This window comes from Pezoporus flaviventris, unplaced genomic scaffold (assembly GCF_033815535.1).
Source record: "Pezoporus flaviventris isolate CSIRO_AGI_PZ_B2104156 unplaced genomic scaffold, CSIRO_AGI_Pfla_v1 ptg000036l, whole genome shotgun sequence".
NCBI classification, from domain to species: Eukaryota; Metazoa; Chordata; class Aves; order Psittaciformes; family Psittacidae; genus Pezoporus; species Pezoporus flaviventris.
In genome coordinates, this window is record NW_026892584.1 from 12,832,078 (window position 1) to 12,848,984 (window position 16,907).

The window sequence follows — 16,907 nt, forward strand, 5'->3', positions numbered from 1 at the left end:
AAGCTGAGATAGATGTGCAGGAAAAGCGTTACAAAGTTCTGCAGCAAAGACTCAGCCACCTGCTGACTGCATAACAGAGAAACCTCTTAAGAGGCAAATACAATCAGAAAGCCAGTAAGCAGAAGTTCAGATACAGTGAAGTTTTCCTGCCTTCTACAGACCTGTAAATATTGCTTTCATTACTATCCTAACCACTGCCTACACACAACAGGCAGGAATCCTTTAATTCACAAGCATTTGCAAGAGACAGTGCATAAAATCTAATAGGAACATATGTTCAGACCTTGAAATAGCCTGAGCAGTTCCTCTTCACGACAGCAGTGATAGTCGCATCCAACTAACAGCTTCCCTACTGCTAAGGACAACAGTCCCCATCACTGTCACAGACAAATCAAATCCAAGCAGATTAGAGAAGAGCTACTTTGCTTCTGCAGATGTACAGAGGCCCAGCTCAGTTTGCATCTTAGGTTCTGTTAACAAGGAAAAAACAAAAACCCCGAACATCAGCAACAAGAGAAAGGGAAGGACCGAATGATACAACAAATGGAGGAAGCAGGGAGAGATGGATATCACATTCACAGGTTTTATATTGAGTTAATGCTGCCCTTAGCTGGCTTACAGAGGCAGCTGCACCTGAGCTTTGCTTCCTGCCTCAGAAGATAGTGCTTCAAGGTGTCCAGAAATATTTGTCAGATACGAGAGATGAGATGGATTTTATGGAGCTTTGAAGGGAGGTTGAGAGGGCAGAGGAAATGAGATGCTAATGCTGATCATAACAAAAACTGCTGGAGCCAGCAATAATGGGACAGTGGGAGCGTGTCCGAAGTGAAAATGAAGGCGTTAAACATTGTACCATGCTACATCAATGTCAGAGACTGCCTGATGCCTCTGAGCAAGTCAGAAATAGAAATGTGGCACAACTGCCCATTCATGGCTCTTTGAGGTTATGGTGGCTATCTGCACCCTCTCAAAACTTATAAAGCACAAACTTTCAAATTAGTGAGACAATTGTGTGGCAAGGTTGTGGAAAGTAAAGTCGGAAGACAGAGATGCACTTTGTGACAAAAGCATTCTCTTACTTAGCAAATTTTTTCCCATTTTCACTTAATATATTCTAACTGGAGGAAATGGAGCTAATGAGAAGGTTCGGACAAAATGCTGGTTAACACAGCATTTCCCTGGCCTCAAATGACTTGGCCCTCTTCAGCAATACAGAACCAAGATGTATACTCTCCTCTCTCCCACCATGTGTTTTCAAACACCCTGTCACCCCTATCTATGCACAGGTCCACAGCCACTCCCCTTTGTACCAGGGCAGGGGTGAAGAGAGATTAGAGAGGCACAATAACATTCTTAAAACATTCCAAGTTAAGTAAAATGACTGTTTCAGAAAAGCTTGGCCAGTGATTATTCTTCACTGGGTAGCTTTTATTTCTGTTTAGACTAGTCTATCATTTTCATTATACTGAACTGATTAAGGGGGCAAAACCTTACTTGCGTCCTGTCTGCTAGGCAGTAGAGGATCTGACCTGACAGATCTGCACTAGACTGAGCCCCTCCATGCTTTTGGAGAACTTTGACCAATACCGTGTAACAGTCGTGCTTCCGATTGAACACAAAATCTCTGAATCTATGCAGTTTTACTTTGTCCTCTTCAGTGAGTGCATATGACTCCTTACAAGATCATACACTATTGTCAGGAGCCCAGTCTTTCTTTACTCAGATAATACAGCATACTTAGATGGTAGCCATAACTTCTTCTGAAGGACTATGTGTTGTATCAACATGAGGCTATTTTGTCTTATTACCAGGTTTTTGTACTTGGTGGGATACAGTAGATAAACATACAGGTTTAATACTTTACACTGTGAGGAATACATTTTCTCAAGTGTGTATATGTGGCATTATCCCCCATTACCTAACATACAGTCATAAGGGACACTAGCTCTTCGGCACATGTTTGCTTGTAGAGCTCCCATGCCAGTTTTTGCTCACCTGCTTACCACGATACCTAACCACCTCACAATGGTACTAGATGCCAAGCAGAAATGACACAACATGATCAGTGAGAAATGTTAATTACAGCTGAACCATTACTCCTCATTAGGAATATGAAGCTTTAAGTTATAGTGAGGTAACCAGCACACTAGCACCCTATAGATGAGTTTCTAACAACCGTTTCTTATAAAACACAGCATGCCATCACTCAAGATGTGCTGTCTGTGGCACATACAAAGCCCTTGTGGTTTGGAAGAAAAGTGAACTTTGGCACCCTGGGCAGCAGCTCTGGCCACTGAGCTCCTGGGTGAAAGGGCTGCAGAGGCACTACCAGCAGCAGGCTGTGGTGGAATTCTCTGATGGGTGTGTTCCTGGAACGCTTGCCTTATGCGACTTGAGATATGCCCAGACTATAGATTTTGATAAATATAGGCTATGAAGTAGGCTGTGAAGTATAAAATACTTCATGAAGTATAAAATATTGCTTTCATCTCAGTATTTCTAGTACACATTTCATCATTACACTAACCTTTTTTTCCCTTTGTGAGCTGCCCTTAATTTAACAAATGGAGCCTCAAAAATTTGTCCACCTAGATACACTAGCTTACTGATGAATGAGACTGGTACAACTGATGGCTTGTGGGATCTTAATGTAGTTATTATTTTACTAATTCTAAGGTAAAGAATTAGTTGAATAAGTCTTTTTTGGGGGGGACTACATATTTCCAGGCATTAAGATGACTTTAATGCAACTGTCAGGCCCAACCTTTGTAGTCGCTACGAGTTACATTTGTTTATTGTGTCTGAATAAATTTGACACAAAAGTGCTCCCAGGCAGTGCCAGAAGGTTTATGTATGCTTGGGTGGTACAATCTGCCTTTCTATATTTTGAAATATTTATGTTCATCAATGAAGCTAAAGGGCAGTGAACTAAAAATCAATACAAGGCAGACTTCTTAAAGCAACAGAGAGGGAGTTCATGGAATACATAATTGCTAGAATTCATTAAAGACAGGTGCGGGTAATGAATTTTAAGAAGGATCCAGTGTTATCATTATGCAACCTCACATAAAATGGGCAGTAAAAAAATCACACTGGTGTATTAACTGACAGATACAAAGGTCATGAAGTAACTGTTCTGCCTTTTCAACCTTAAGTAAATTACTGCACAGTTGATTAGATAAATTACTGAAAGGAGCTGGAGGTCACCTTGATGTGGCTCCATTGCTGTTACAGGCAGTGTGCTGATACGCCACAGGAGGTAATGAGCTAATTCAATATGGCAAAGTCTGCATTAACAGAGTATTGTTTCCTGTTATGTTCCTAACATAAGGAAGCTTGCAAAGCACCCCTCATCCTTTCCACAACATACAGAGGGAAACAGTTTTTGTTTGCCTTGTGACAGCAATGACCTTGGGCAACCTTCAGAAAAAGTAACTGTGCACAAGTACAAGCATACCTGAGACATGGAAAGAAATTCCGCAGACTTTTGCTTTAAGAAGACAGAAAAACTGAACATGAAGGAAATCCTCTGCCAACACAGGGAGTGAAAACCACATTTCATTTCAAATTAAAGCCCTCTTTTAATCTCATCCAAAAACTGGTGTCAGCACAGCACTCAAAGACAACTTTAAAAAGAAAACACCAGACTGCAGCTAGCTAAGGGAAATCTCATCCCAATTTCTTACGGCAACCTGAAAAGCTGTTAGGATTTTTTTATCCACAATCTCCTGTGTGTGTGTTGGCCAGTGCCTTGTTTAAAGAGAGAACTAAAAAGCAGCATCTACAAAAAAAGCACAAAAATTTTTAAAGAAATCACAGAATGGTCTGGGTTGGGAGGGACTTTCAAAGGTCATCCAATCCAACTCCTCTGCAATGAGCAGGGACATCTTCAACTAGATCAGGTTGCTCAGAACCACATCCAGCCTGCCCTTGAATGTCTGCAGGGATGGTGTATCAGCCACCTCTCTGGGCAACCTCTTCCCGTGTTTTACCACCCTCATTGTAAAGAATCTGTTCCTCACATCCAGACCAAATCTCTCCTCTTTTAGTTTAAAACCACTGCCCCTTGTCCTATCTTAACAAGCACTGCTAAACAGTCTCTTCCCATCTTTCTTCCAGGCACCCTTTAAGAACTGAAAGGCCACAATAAGGTCTCCCCAGAGTCTTCTCTTCTCCAGGCTGAACAACCCCAACTCTCTCAGCTGTTCCTCATGGGAGAGGTGTTCCATCCCTCTGATCAATTTTGTCGCTCTCGTCTGGACCTGCTCCAACCGGTCCAAGTCTTTTCTATACTGATACATTCATAGGATTGACCATACTACTACCTAAGCTAAGCTACTTAACAAGGCTAACACGAACTAGATAATACCAGATTGTTTCCTCCAGCCTTCTCCCTAACCCATCTGACTCTGAGCTCTTATTACTTTAAAACCCAATCTGATGCAGGGATGGAAGGTTAGGACTACCCTCACTATCCCAGCACCCTGTTCAGCAGGTTTTTTAGATTTCTTCTTTCTTGATTTGACAGCTGTAAACCAAACCATTATTGAGTCTTAGTAAATCTCAGCAGGCAATAGGAAACCGGATAACACAGAAGCAATACAGCAAAATTTTATGGGGTCTTCCTGGTGTATTGTAGAGTAGTCAGTAGAGGAAAGACCTCAGTCACTGAATAAAACCTGCAGAAATACGAATTTTAGGAATACTAAAGCCTGTTAATCAAATATGCAACCTCACCAAACAAGTATTTCCCACTGGAAAACTGATTTGCTGAAAAATACTAAATACTATTACTATCATTACCCAAGGAAAAATTAGCTGAAATACCTCATTACAGAGATCCTTGCTTAAAAGGCGTTTGTAGGGTGTTTTTTTTTAGTGTGAATTAACCCAAAATGTCTCCTTGAACTTGGATTAACAAATCACTAAACTACGTTTCCCCTACAGCATGACGGTATTTGTAAATTGAAGTATAAGCCTACATTTTCTAACATAAACGGAATGGCCCAGAAGATTAAATTTCCTGCAATGCAATGCAGATCTTCCTCTGAGGTATCTGTATGATATATTATTGAAACTGTAATATTCTGAATAATCCCTGGAGATGTAGTCCAGAAAAGCAGGGCAACCCAAAAGGGAGAATGGAAAATACATCATATGTCTTAACTGCAATCCCCATCTTGTACATAGCTTAAATACTAAAAAGGCTCAAAATTAAATGCTGCAAAGCCAATCAATAACAAAAATTAGCTATTTTAAACCTAAAAAGTGTTCACATATTTCATTTTAATTAAAGAAAAGTCAAATGAAGTGTTAAAGTGTCCTATTTCACATTTTAGTACCAACCTGGAAAAAAATCAACTATTCAAATGCAGGCATTCCTACTGTGATGGAAACTTCAAATTTTTTCCCAGCTATAATCACAGTTAATTCCCTTCCTTAATTTCAAAGACAACCCTGAGATCATGTATAAGAAAAGTAATTTGCCCTTTTCCTATGTTTTTTTTTTCCTTAAAAAAAAGTCTCAATTTTCTGAAATAGGAATGCCTCCATTGAAGTTTGGAGAACCACTGTTTAGATGCTAACCAAATATATATGAACACATTAAGACACTAAGCTCAGACAGAAGACAGCAGGTCACCTGTAAGAAGATCAAGCCACATTAATGAGTCACATCAACACTGATCCATGTAACCAAATACTAACACTAGGAAAAAATATGATTATATAGCTCCCCTGGACTGCAGAAGACCACGAAGACAAATCTCAGCGAAACTGTGACACTCATATCCTCCTCTTCTGACTTGTCAATGCATTACCACTCACTGTGACATGCTTTTCTGTGTGCATTAGGTAGATCCTTTCCTTTTTGTCCCATGCACATACATGAATTTCTCTCAGGTATCAAGTGACTTGGGACATACAGACTTGCGATAGTGACATGCAGTGAAGTTTGCACAGCTAGGGAGCCAGCAACAGGTGTAGGCAGCTACCATATGTCTGACAATTTGGGGTGTTCCTAACATTCAAGTGCTGATTTCAGGGAGGAAAATAACACCGTTTTTTTTTCTGATGGGCAAGCAGAGAGAGAAGCCAGCTCCCTAAGCTAGCAACATGTCTCTTCCATTCCCCGCACTGTGATAGCACAGTATCTGTCAGCATTAAATAGAAGTTCCTAAGAGCTAACCAGACCCTACTATGTCCAGAGGCAGTTTCTATAGAGACCAGAGAGCTTGCGCTAGTCTCTTTCACAATGCTGCTGCTAAACATCCTGGTAAAACCCTCTTTCTCTTTTTTCACACAATTTAGTTCTAACAAGTGTTTAAAGGCGATAAGCTTGATGCTGCACAGGCTAAAACACAAAATTTTAATTTCCATATCACAGAGAAAAAACATAAATGTTTCAGTTGTGTGGTATTTACTCCCATGTTCTATAAAGCTTTCTATCCTCAGAAAGTCATGGCTTATGTGAAATTGCTACCCAGGGTGGATTTAGAGGTGATTATGCATTTTAACCCCCTCTTGGTAGGTATAGAAAAGTGATATAAAAAGGATGAAAGATGATGGTTGGCATCATGGCCCATTCCACAGATATCACCACAGGGGCAACCTAGGCCTTTTCAGTTCTGCATGGTTATACTTCCTATATAATGTATAGGTAAATTTGACATGTTGAACAGAATTTGACCGTTTTTTTTAATCTGTATTTGGCAGAGCACTAGGCAAGATCATGCTAATGAATCACACCCTGCATCTGTTCCCCATCCACCAAGAGTTCCCTTGCTAAACATCTATAATAACTGCCAGAGCAAAAAGCCAAAAAGATCACCCCATTATGATCACCACAACCACCAACCTTTCTTTGTCTATGAGGTGTATGAGCTCTAGTTACCCTTATTCCTTCATCCTTCTCTCTGCCCACATTAGCGTCAGCATTCAGAGTCAACCACTATTGTACTACCTTATGTCAAATGTCCTGTGTAATACAAACTTGTGTGGGAAAGCTCAGTTTGATCCTAGCTGTTAATCAGATTATGCCGTGAAGTATTTATTGTGCTAAGGTTTGCACTTTCCTGCCCTTTTGCATCATCGGAAGACAGTGCCACTAATAGCCTGTCACACACTCAGCAGCTTAGGGAAAATTTTTCTTCTGGCTGAAGGAAGTTTCCCTTCTGGCATTTTAATGGCTGTGTGGCAAGTTCCTCATTGTACATTTCTGCTGACAGGCCGTGCTCAGAAAGCACCACAAGAAAGAGTACTGCTCCCCTATCTCCGTTTACCCATATATTATAACCTAGTTGTGCGACACGCACCACATTTATCTCTTGCAAAAAATCATCCAACACTAAATGGTATTGCATGAGCCACAAGAGGACTGGAGAAGCAGCAATCTGAAATTGCAGGCAGCCAATTAGCGAGAGCCAACAGCAGCTCTTACTCTTTCCCTACCTTTTTGGAAAGCCTGGGGGAAAGGCATGAACCAGGCTGATAAAAACAGGACCCACTTACCTTTGGGTTACCAGTTCAAACTAAATCTTGAGTCTAAAACAAAAGAGAGCCTGTTATCCCCTGAAGGTTATTTAATAATGCATAAGAAACTTGCTAGAAATAAGTCATGCTGTATGGAGCATTTATTTATGGCCAACTAAATGCCCATCCAAAATCAGCACTAAAGAAAGCACATGAGACCACCACATCATCATGGTCAAGCTATACCAAAGCAATCTCACTAGCAGAACATGGAAAAAACCCCAAACTCCTTCTGAAGGAGGTGGCATTACTGTAAGAAACTTGAAGGGCTGCTAGAAATTCCTTTTTTTTTTTTCTCTTTACAAGCCTGACTTACAGCAGCTTCTGTTAGGCTACTTTCTCACTGAAACACGTTTTTATAACACCCTTTTTCCTGTATAGCTTTACCCTGACATATTTGGAGCCTGAACTCCTCCTCAGTACATGGCCATTGGACTTTTCTGGCAGATGGGTAGAACAACATGACAGCCACAACAGTATGCTTTCAGCAATAAGCACTTTTGATGCTGTAAGAGCAACACTAATTACTGACAGGCACTTTGGGCAACGCCTAAACACAAAAGCTATCTCCCATACTTTAAGATCATTGGGAGCTCAGAGCCTCAGGGATACAAATATACGTATGCGCTTATGGACAGGAAACACTGCCAGACTTAATTCTCACCTGTTTCTCGAGTATGACATGTCCTGAGCACAACAAAGGTGGCTTGTGCTACGCTCACTGCAGCAGGGTGCTGCGCAAAATGAGCTGGCGCTGGCCAGGGGACCTGGGCAATTGGCTGGAGCAACACACTGCCCTCAGTGCCATCCCACCACATCCCAGTGGGGTGGGCAGAGTAGGGTGGGGACACCAAGTGGGTGACATGGGACATTCCCAATGATGTCAGTCAATGAAAGAAGCTTGGAGTCAGCTTACGGAGTCCAGTCAGGACCTACAGGTGGTGGGTTGAAGACAGGGGCACTCCATCGGGCTACGCTGAAGCTAGGATTTGAGAACCACTACCAACACCACCCATACTGGAAAAACAGTTCCCAGATATGAAAAATCAGTCTGTCAGTCTGGGCACTAGCCTGGAACCAGTGTGGTGGCTCCAGCCAAAATGGGGCTGGGTGGCTGGACAGGGCCAGCAGAACCTCCTGGTGCCCTTCTGCACCCACACAAATAAACCTTGTGCACAACTGTAGCAGCTTTGGTCTCAAAATATGATGGCAGAGTTATTTTAGAGTGCCTCCCTCCAAGTTTTGCGCACACACTGAGAGGTGTGTTATGATTTGGCTCTTTCCGTTTAAAGCAAGCAACAAGTGCAGCAGTGAGACCAGAACTGAAGTTACTGGATTAGTGGCTCAGTAACTCTCCTTATTGCCTTTAGCCATGTCAGAATAAACTTGTCTGCTTTTCTGAAAGTTGTATTACATTTGCAGGGCACCAGGCTTTGGCCACCATTTGCCATGCTACCCTGAAAGGAACCTGCACTGCACCTCAGCTTCCAGCCAGGAAATCCCCAAGGGATGCTCCACGAGCCTTCACTGGGCATCAGACCCAGGAAGAGTGCTCGTGACGATCACTCCAATTTTCGCTCTGCCTTCATTTGAAGCAGACCCATTTCAAGCATCTTTTTCTCCCCAAAATACTTACTGAGAAGAAATCTGTAATAATCAATTGCTGGTGATGCAGATCCGTTTGCATTAGTACTTCTAATCAGGTTTCCAGTCAGACTGCTAACCCCTGCTGGCAACAGTACACCCCCTCAAAATCCGTTCACCCATCAGGATTACACACAATATTTATGACCATAATTAGTCTCTCTCTTAAGAGATTAGCTGTCTGTGAAAACCATACAACACTGATTCTATATTTCACATTAATAAGTCTCATAAATAAACCTGACTTAATTTACAGTAATTGCTTTCTCAGAAATACAAAACTTCCAGTCCAGTTTACGATTCCTTGCTGGCTCTTTAAAACATTGAGGGTTTTTTTCATACTAGTGCCCATATTTAATAGCTACTGCTATTAAAAAGTAGAGAAAAGGTTTGAGTTCTCTCCTACCCCTCTCCCCCTTCAATTCAATACCAATAAGAGTTGAAAAATATGCAAAGTAACAGCAGTGAATTTACACTTCGTTGGAAAATTATTCTTGTTCCCATTATGCTTTCAAAGGCATATTTAAAAAAGTCTTATTTAGAGGCTTCACTCTTACTCTTGATATCACGTGCTACACAAGAATAATTTCTAATATTGTCTATCTAGTATAAAAGTAGTTGTGGTGACATTTACAATATTTTCTTTTTAGAGAACTGGCCTGAGCACTCAGAAAATTGAAGCTAGGGCTCAGTATTTGACTGTTATGGATTTCCTGTGCTTGTTGGGTATAGAATTTCACCCATCACTCTAATTAGTTATCTTCTACCTAATTCCTCTTTCATCCTCACTGAACAGCCATATAGTGTGTGTATATATATATATGAATGCTAACCAAATTACCCCTTGGATTACACTCTCTCCCAACCTCTACAAAATACCTCATCTACAGAGTCAAAATGCAAGGAAATATGTCCACATGTCCCTACGTTTCTGCCAAATGGATGTTCCCAGCATTGCCTCAATTGGGTCAAACAGCATACGCATGGCCTCTTGGCCTTCCTGAAAATCCAGCTGGTACATGGCCTCTGTCTGGTAACCTGTTTGGCACAAGAGTTTACAGCTCTTGACCCTTCTGAAATTGCCTCTTCAATGCTGCTTTCACAAAGGGGTTAGCATAAATGTTAAGTAACAGGGATCGCTTCAAGAAGCGAGGATTTTCCAACATTAGCTACAGTTGAGAACGCACTGATAAAAGACACTGTTTACAAAATGTCCATATTTCTAGCTGCATGTTGGGTGTGACTGCAATATGCATTTGCATGCAAACCTCTCATGGTTTCCCACTGAAGGAGGCATTTGCAGAAGTTTATCTAAAGAGTAACAGGTACACAGTGTAGAATCACCACGCATGATGCAAATAGTAAATTTGTTCTACACCAATACATGAATCTATTGATTAGTATTTAAAATAGATTTATTTGCACTCTATTCAGTGCAATACCTGCCAAGAACCTCTAAGAGAAACCATTCTGGCAATGTATTATTACATTTCAGTCTTTCACATTTCCTCCTATTTGAAGTAACTCTGCAGGGCAGCATTTTATCTCATTTATACTGGTTTGTTTATGCCTGTGAGATTTTTATTATTTTTATTTTTTAAGAGGACAGTTAAACAGCCACCTCTGCTATACAGTCACAGCTCTGCAAATCTTTCTTACTTTCCAGAGCATGGAAAGGCAGGGGACTGACTGCAAGCCTTGTTCACATTTTCCTAATGCTAATTATGTTACTGAATTCAAACAACAATAATTTCAATTAGGTCTAGAAATATAAATTCAAATTCTCTCTTAGGTGCAAATGACAGCGCTTGCAGAAAAGAGTGTAACGGCAACAGTGGCAGTTATAATAAAGTCACCCCAATGTAAAGGGATCCACAGACAACATAGCTCTATGTATGAAAATACAGATTCCTCCTGCTTCTAGTAACTTATAAAACAAGTACTTGCAGCTTATCAGCATTATTAATATCTGCTACCTGTTTAGTGTTTCCTTACAGTTCTAGCTCCTGGAACCCTGGATAACAGCAGAGTCTCAGCTAACATCAAAAGTTACTCACAGTCATGGTTTCAAAGAATCTCTAGAAAATACAAGACTTTTTAGACTTAACAAAATAAGATGGGAACAAAAGCATTCAGATGTGTGTTTAAAGTCTCATCATTTTTTAGGTAGAGATTAGAATGTTTGACTCCACAAGTAAGTTGAGCCTTTGCACATTGCCGTAAGTTAAAGAAACCACAATACAATCTTGTGACCAGCTTTGTCAAAATATAAGTTCCAACAAGCAGAAAAGTATGAAAGGACTTAAAGTTCCACTTGCTGGGTATCTTCAGGTCTTAACACACATGGCAAGTTTTAAGCTGCAGATTGAATTTAAGAGAAATGCTATTAAAGTTTATATGACCAGAAACATTAACTTATTTCCTCCAGACAAGAAGTGTTTCTTCAAAATACGTAATTTTCCTACTTCCAAAACTCCAAATAAATTGCATTGTGACAATCTAGTGAGATACAAGAATTGTAACTGACCCACTAGGATTTATTACCTTAGACTAAGAAAATTGAAGAAATTTCTTAGACTAAGAAGTCTTAGTCTAGAAGACTAAGTCTAGAAGACTAAGCAATTTCTAAGAAATTGCAATTTCTTAGAATAAGAAAAGTGCAGAAAGCAAAGCAGCAGAGCATTTTTTCCTAAAAGTCTGTTTTTTCCAACATCTTAATGACTGCTAATAATGCACGCAGTCATTCTAAAACCTAAATAAATTTTAATATAATAACCAGAATAAATAGGTTTTAATGCAAGAACTTCTACTTAAATTACAAAAGTTACACCTAAAATGTAAAGAAAAAAAAATGAGAGCATAGTGATGTGCACCTGTTCTTCTCACTTGCTTCCTTCCCTGGGACCACCTGCACTTTCCACAGAGATGCTGAAGTAGCAAGTGGAACAGTTCAGTACATAACTATGTGCCTTACCAGTTGCAGTAAATGCTGGATTATTATGAGAAGACACAAAATAACCTGGGAGATGCAAAAAACAGGCACTGAATACAGCCTCATTCTGTAAAGACAGTATCATCTTCAAAAACATTTTTGCATGTTAAATTTAATGAAGGTGAACAGTCCCACTGACTTCCTTGATGCTTCCTAAAAGCCTGCTTCACTCCCAGTGCCTTGCTGAATGCAAGACTGAGTGCTCGAAAGGAGGCACAGCACCACAAAGACCTGATCCTCACAGCAAACTGTGTAATAGAAGATGTTGCTCTGAATTTAGCAGGTACAAACTGAACCCCTGTGAGTTACATACAAATATTCCCATTCAGTTTAGATAGATCAAATGCCATTCAACTGAAGTAAAAACGTAGAGGAGAATAGTAGCAGACTTGAAAAATATAACCTGTTGGTGAATGAGGTAGCAGACAAAATGGAAATGAGCTTTTCAGGTTTCTCCCTAATTAGCTAAAACACAAATGGGAAAGGTAAATCAGTCATGACTATAAGGTCAAAATTCAAAGAGAAAAGCAAAAGCTAGAAGGTGAGGCCTCCCTTAAAGTGATTTAGTATTTTTCTCTGGTGAGTTGGAAGGTAAGTATTTCTGAACAAATTACCTTTTCAAAGTCTCAGTTCATGCTTCAGTACTGTTTTTGAACATGTGCATAAGTCCTGTTGATAGGGAAATCTATTTATTCACCAGCTAAATCTATTTATTCACTTTTCAAAATTGAGACATAAATCAGTGTCTATAAAAGCTTCATTAAATCAATGGGAATCTTTTTGTAGGCCTTACTAAAAGCTTTAGCAGTCACTAAGTCAAAGGAGACTGAACCAAGAAGTGGAAAAATTCAAGCTGCTTTTCCTGGAAGAATAATTTCCAAAACCTCTGTACTTGGTAATAACTTTCTTTCATCCTCTAATATTAAAAGACAGCACTAATAATATGCAATATCAAGCTATTAAGCATCTAGTCCCGAGCCATCCAATTAGTCTGCTGCAATGTAATTAAAACAAAACCAACATTAACCCAAAAGCAAAATTCACTGTGGTTGAGATGAGCAAAGCCAAAGAATAGAAGTTCATTAGAACTAGATGAAATTCATATCCAGATTGGTCTAAACTCTGGTTAATTAGTTTGAAACAGCTTGGCATTATCCAAGGAGGATATGGATAATTGGGTTCAACGTCCCTAAAGATCTGCTATGTTTCTTGTGACAATAAACCATTCGTGCTTTGAAGCTGCTTCCCATTTTCTCAATCAGCCTCATCTTACAAGGGCTATTGACCTGATAATTTACTTGTCAAAACTTGTTAGTCAAGGCAGGACAAAAGCAACAAGGCACGTGGATAATCCAAGAGATTAATTTTTTGTATGACTTTCAGGGATCCTAACCATTGTCATGGAGATCAAACACGTCTCTGAACACAGTTTAGTCTAAGCTAGGGATCACATGGTGGAAGAAAAGATGCAGGCCAAGAATTACTGTATTATGTGAGGTGGCTAGAGAGATAAAGCCAGGTGTAAAGTACCTAGCCAGCACAACCAGCCAGATCCGTTGACCTCAGACCCAGGTGCAATACAGTCCTCTATTTAAAACACTAATGTATGCTTAAATTCAGTGTCAAGTAAGTGCTCCCTTGAATTCTTGTCTCCTGACTCCAACGTCCACCACGTCAGGTGAAGAAGGAATTGATCACCAAACTGACTATGTGGATTTCTTAGCCAGTTAGCATCACGAATTATGATGTTGCAAACCTGACACATTGTCCCCCCTCTTTGTTTCAACTTCGCTTGAGAGAACAGTTTGCAGTTTATCCCAGAAGGTGGGACATTTGCTCCTCGAAAGTTTAAGAAGGAATAGCATCTTCAATCATTCTTCACATTATTAGTCATGTAGGTGACCCAAAGAAACAACAATAGAGATCTGACAACTTCCCATGATGCCCAAAATGATATTTGGGCAACCTTATTATCTCCAAGTTTCTTCTGATTTACAGGTGACTGAAGTTGAGGCAGCTCACTGTATTCTTAAAAGCATTGTAGATATAAGAGGAATAAAGTCCAGCTCAGTTTAATACTGCTAATCTTATGAACACAGAAATCAGGACTCAACCTCCTAAATCCTCAGAGACAAATGCAAGCTAATATTCTGAAGTATTAACATGAATATAAAGGTTTGGATTTTAGGAAAAATAGTGAATATTGTAAGTACCACAGGAAAATTCCATGAGGACAATGCTGTCATTTTGCTACATTGATCTTGTAAAAACAACAAGGATAAAAAAAATGTCTCTTTATATCCAGCACCTCAAATTCTGACATCACGAGCAATACAGTCCAAAAAAGTACAGCCATGCATCTTTTACACAGCTATTTTCCAGAACAGAAACACAATTTCAAAACCTTGTATGAGCTGGAGAACACATTTGCTTTTCTCAGCTTTGTGTCTCCTCCAAGTGCTAACCTTGTCAGTAGAGAAGGGAACGGATTCCAGAACTGGAAATCACCTGGGGTTTCAGTTTCTGGGGTTGCAGGATAGTTGCTTTTTAGCATGCAGAATTCACTCCTAGTCCATGCCACAATTCCCTCTAGCAGCCTCTCTTCCACCAGCCTGCTCTACAGCTGAAAGTCTGACATTCACAGAAAAAAGGCACCAGGGGAAACAAAAAATAGCAAGCCAAATATGCAGGGCCTTTCACATCTGCATCTGACTGATGAGCAGGCATCACCAGCTAGAGCAATAAAACTGCTTTCTCTCCTGCATCCACATGGGAGAAGGAAGCAAAATTTAATTCTAAATCCAAATATCAGGAAAGAAAAATCTTGTACAAGAGTAAAGGCAGTAGGGAAATCCTAGAAACAAAATAAAGAGAAATCATATGTAAAATCAAAAAATAGCTCAAGGATTTTTTCTTGTTTGTTTTTGTTATAGGTTTTAATTAAGGAGTCTTTATTTTTTATATGCACATGGCTCATTTTTCCTCTTCCATCAGCCAGAAAGAAACCTGGCTCCTAAAGGTTATTTTTCCATATTGATATGGTTCATAGTCTTCATAGCTTTCATCTTTCTGTTCTGGTAGTGGGTTTCTAGCCTCCATCTTACTGCCTACCTTGATTATAATGTGTAGGATCCCTCATAAAATTAACACTGGATCCTTCTCCTTGATAACACAGGCTTATAGTCAGTTCAGACACAAAGTTGCGTCTGAATAGTCACTGTACATGAGCCCAAAAACCTGATAATTCCACAAGCTAAAGAAACTGTTAATCAGGCTAATATAATTAAACAGGTTTACAAGCAGATAGGTTTCAAGTTATGTGAAAAAGGAAGGTTATCTTATGTGAAGTGGAGATGTAAGGGAGAGCCAGAGGCTTTGGGATTTGCTCAACATTTTGCAAAGGAAGAGGAAAGCGAATTGCTGAAATAGCTAAACGAGAACAATTAAAAAAAAAAGATAGTGAATGAGAATATTAGATCAGGCACCCCCTGTTTCTGTGGACCACTGAGGAACTGAAAATGCAAGGCTTCCCACCTTTCCTTCCGAGAAGGCTTACCACCAAGTTGCCTGAGGCACTTCACAGCTTATTTACAGAAACACAAGCTCAAAGCCAGACTCCCTTGGTGAAAGTCTTCAAGGTGGGATATACAGGAGATCAGATGATAGATAATTTTTTACTTTGGTAGATATTAAGCCATCAACAATTACTTCAAAGAACTCCCAGCAGCGTAAAAAAGACATCAAAATTTAAGAGATTTGCCCATAGTCATGGGGAAGGTCCTCTTATTGTGAAGAGAATATTCTGCTTCTGCTGATCCTGTCTTATTGGTATAAGCTGTAACAGCTTTCTCCCCTCTTTTAGCCACATATGTGATTCTGTAGAATGGATGGAAAACTAATAAATTTACTGTAAAAATCATCCAAGCCCTTTCTCAACTCTTCCATCCAATTAAATAGTGATGGAAGAAAAAGACCATTTCATAGAAATGAATTAGTGAAGATATTGTGAATATTGTGACATTTCCCACTGCCTCATAGCCAGCTTCTTACTACTTGTTTACAATAATGAGAGGAAGAAAAATCATTCTGTTCTCATTACTTTTTCAGATGTCTCAGACCAAGCTTTTCTGTTGCATCAGTCTTTTTGTTGCTGTGTATTTTCTGAATAGAAACAGAAATTAATGTGTTGGAAACTGGTCAGCCACTGGAAGAGGTCCACAGAGAGACCATAAGGAGTCTCCATCCTTGAAGATACTCAAAAATTTTGCCAAGAACATGAACAACCTGATCTAGTGAGAACTGCTTTCAGCTGGAACTGTGTCCTGGGTTCAGCAGTAGCAGTCATGTTTCTCTTCCTTGGTAGCTGGTGCAGTGCAGTGTTTTGACTTTTGGCTCGGGAACAGAGCTGATAGAGATGTTTTGGTTTGGCCAAGGACTTTGTGAGCCTCATGCTCTGCCAGGGAGGAGGGGAAGCTGGGAGGAAGCAGAGACAGGACACCTGACCCAAACTGACCAAAGAGGTATTCCATACCACAGCACGTCATGCCCAGGATGTAACTGGGAGTTAGCCGGAAGGGCTGGGAGACGGCAGGGTTGGAGGAGGTATCAGTTGGTGCTTGGTCGGGCTGGGGGGGGGCGAGTTATCGGTTGGCTGGTGGTGAGGTGTTGTATTCCCTTGTTATTTCCTTTATCATTATTATCACTGGTGGTAGCAGTAGTGATTTGTGTTATACCTTAGTTA

The 16,907-nt window shown here is 40.1% G+C and overlaps 1 protein-coding gene across 8 annotated transcripts in view; it reads right to left on the reverse strand.

Annotated features, from left to right (window-relative positions):
- Window positions 1–16,907, reverse strand: part of TSPAN4 (tetraspanin 4) — a 488,804-nt gene that overhangs the window by 169,855 nt on the left and 302,042 nt on the right. The gene's annotated exons all lie outside the window — the stretch shown is intronic.